At 60.7% G+C, this 2,812-nt stretch overlaps 1 protein-coding gene across 1 annotated transcript in view; it reads left to right on the top strand.

The window, feature by feature from the left end:
• The window catches only part of LOC116652716, a 6,957-nt gene extending 6,320 nt beyond the window's left edge, over nt 1-637 (top strand). The window contains exon 3 of the mRNA XM_032441945.1: nt 133-637. The gene's annotated coding sequence lies outside the window, so the exon portion shown is untranslated. The remainder of the gene's footprint in view (nt 1-132) is intronic.
• The last annotated feature ends 2,175 nt before the right edge of the window (nt 638-2,812 follow it).

The following is a 2,812-nucleotide window of genomic DNA, read 5'->3' as shown; positions in this document are numbered from 1 at the left end:
TGGGTGCCCACTCAGATACCCATTGGGTGCCCATTGGGATGCCCCCTAGGATCCCCATTGGGGTGCCCACTCAGATACCCATTAGGGTGCCCACTCTGATACCCATTGGGGTGCCATTGGGATTCCCATTAGGATTCCCATTGGGGTGCCCACTCAGACACCTATTGGGGTGCCATTGGGATTCCTATTGGGGTGCCCACTCCTACCCACTGGGGTGCCATTAGGTTTCCCATTAGGGTTCCTATTGTGTCGCTATAGGGCTGTTCCCCCCCCCATTGCCACCCTCAGTGCCACCCTTTGCCGTCCCAGCCCTGAGTCAATATTGACTCAGTGGGGTGTGGGGGGAGGAGGAAGAGGACAATGTGTGGGGTGGGGGTTGGGGGGGCACCCTATAGGGCTGGATTCACTATGGGGACGGAGCTGCCCCATAGCGGGGGGGGGTGTCAGTGTTCCGGATGGCTGGCACCCATGGGTGCGTGAACAGGACATCCTGTCCACCCCATCCCCCTCCCTATGGGGCACGGCCCGCATGGCTGCCCCATAAGTAGACGTGGCACAACCCCATTGTCACCTGATGGGACACCCCCACCCCCCCCATGGGGATTTATGGGGCACAATGGGGTCCCCACTCAGCTCTGAGACCCCCCCCAATCCCCCCATGGGGACTTATGGGGCACAATGGGGTCCCCCCCACCATGGGGACTTATGGGGCTCAATGGGGTCCCCCCCACCATGGGGACTTATGGGGCTCAATGGGGTCTCCCCCCCCCCCACAGGAACTTACGGGGCACATTGGGGTTCCCCCCCTTGTCACCTTTCTATGGGGTCCCCTTTCTATGGGGCACATTGGGGTCTCCACTCTATGGGGTCCCATCTCTATGGGGTCCCCTCTCTATGGGTTCCCATCTCTATGGGGTCCCCATGGGGACTTATGGGGCACATTGGGGTCCCCCCACTAAGCTCTGAGACCCCCCACACCCTCCCATGGGGACTTATGGGGCTTAATGGGGTCCCTCCCACCATGGGGACTTATGGGGCTCAATGGGGTCCCCCCCATGGGGACTTACGGGGCTCAATGGGGACCCCCCCCATGGGGACTTATGGGGCACAATGGGGTCCCCCCCCGTTATCACCTCTCTATGGGGTCCCATCTCTATGGGGTCCCTCCACTATGGGGTCTCCTCTCTATGGGGTCCCCTCTCCATGGGGTCCCCTCTCTATGGGTTCCCCTTTCTATGGGGTCCCCTCTCTATGGGGTCCCCTCTCTATGGGGTCCCATCTCTATGGGGTCACCCCTCTATGGGTCCCCTTTCTATGGTGTTCCCCCTCTATGGGGTCCCCTTTCTATGGGGTCCCCTATCTATGGGGTCCCATCTCTATGGGGTCCCCATGGGGACTTATGGGGCACATTGGGGTCCCCCCACTAAGCTCTGAGACCCCCCTCACCCCCCCACAGGGACTTATGGGGCTCAATGGGGTCCCCCCCCCCGTTATCACCTCTCTATGGGGTCCCATCTCTATGGGGTCCCATCTCTATGGGGTCCCTCCATTATGGGGTCCCCTCTCTATGGGGTCCCCCCTCTATGGGGTTCCCCCTCCATGGGGTCCCCATGGGGACTTACGGGGCACATTGGGGTCCCCCCCCCTTGTCATCTTTCTATGGGGTCCCCTTTCTATGGGGTCCCATCTCTATGGGGTCCCCATGGGAACTTATGGAGCACAATGGGGTCCCCACTAAGCTCGGAGTCCCCTATAGCTCCCATAGGGTCCCCATAGGGTCCCATACCCCCCCCTCACCTTGATGCACTGCACCCCGCTGTGGCTCCCCATAGTGTCCCCATAGGGTCCCATAGGGTCCCCATAGCCCCCCATAGGCTCCCCATAGTATCCCCATAGCACCCCATAGTGTCCCCATAAGGTCCCATAGGGTCCCCATTCCCCCACCCTCCCCCATAGGGTCCCCCCTTCCCCATAGCCCCCCATGTCCCCATAGGGTCCCCACTCAGACCCCATCCCCATAGGGTCCCCATAGGGTCCTTATTCCCCCCTCATCTCCATAGGGCCCGCATACAGTCCCCCCTTCCCCATAACCCCCCATGTCCCCATAGGATCCCCGTAGGATCCCATAGAGCCCCCATAATGTCCCCATATATTTAGTGTCCCCATAGGCCATAGGGCCCCCATAGTTCCCCATATCCCCCCATATCCCCCCATAGTTGTCCCTACCCCCCCCCCCTGATGCATGCCACGCCATGCGCCCCCCCCCGCTTCTGACCCACACCATAGGATCCCCAATCCCCCATATGATCCCCTATATCCCCCCTCACCTTGATGCACTGCACCCCGCTGTGGCTCCCCATAAGTCCCACAACCCCCCTCCTCTTGTATTCCCCATTAGGGTCCCCATCCCCATAGGGTCTCCATAGGGTCCCCATAGGTCCCCAACGTCCCCATAAGGTCCCCATAGGTTCCCCATCCCCATAGGGACCAAATAGATCCCCATTCACCCCCCTCCCCTACTATCCCCATAAGTCCCCATAGATCCCCATAGGTCCCCAATCCACCCCCCCCATTCCCAAAGTTCCCCACAGCCCCCAGAGGACCCCATAGGTCCCCATAGATCCCCCATAGGGTCCCCATTCCCCCCCGTCCCCCATAGGTCCCCATAGGGTTCCATAGTGTCCCCAATAGTGTCCCCATAGCTGGCCCTATTCAACCCCATCGCTCTATATTCCCCATAGTTCCCCATAGGATTCCCATAGGGAACCCTATAGGTCCCATTCCCCCCCCCACCCCCATAGCCTCCCCCCTC

This window comes from Coturnix japonica, unplaced genomic scaffold, assembly GCF_001577835.2.
Source record: "Coturnix japonica isolate 7356 unplaced genomic scaffold, Coturnix japonica 2.1 chrUnrandom879, whole genome shotgun sequence".
NCBI lineage: Eukaryota > Metazoa > Chordata > Aves > Galliformes > Phasianidae > Coturnix > Coturnix japonica.
Note: the sequence above shows the minus strand (reverse complement) of the source record. Positions and strands in the feature narration are given on the sequence as shown.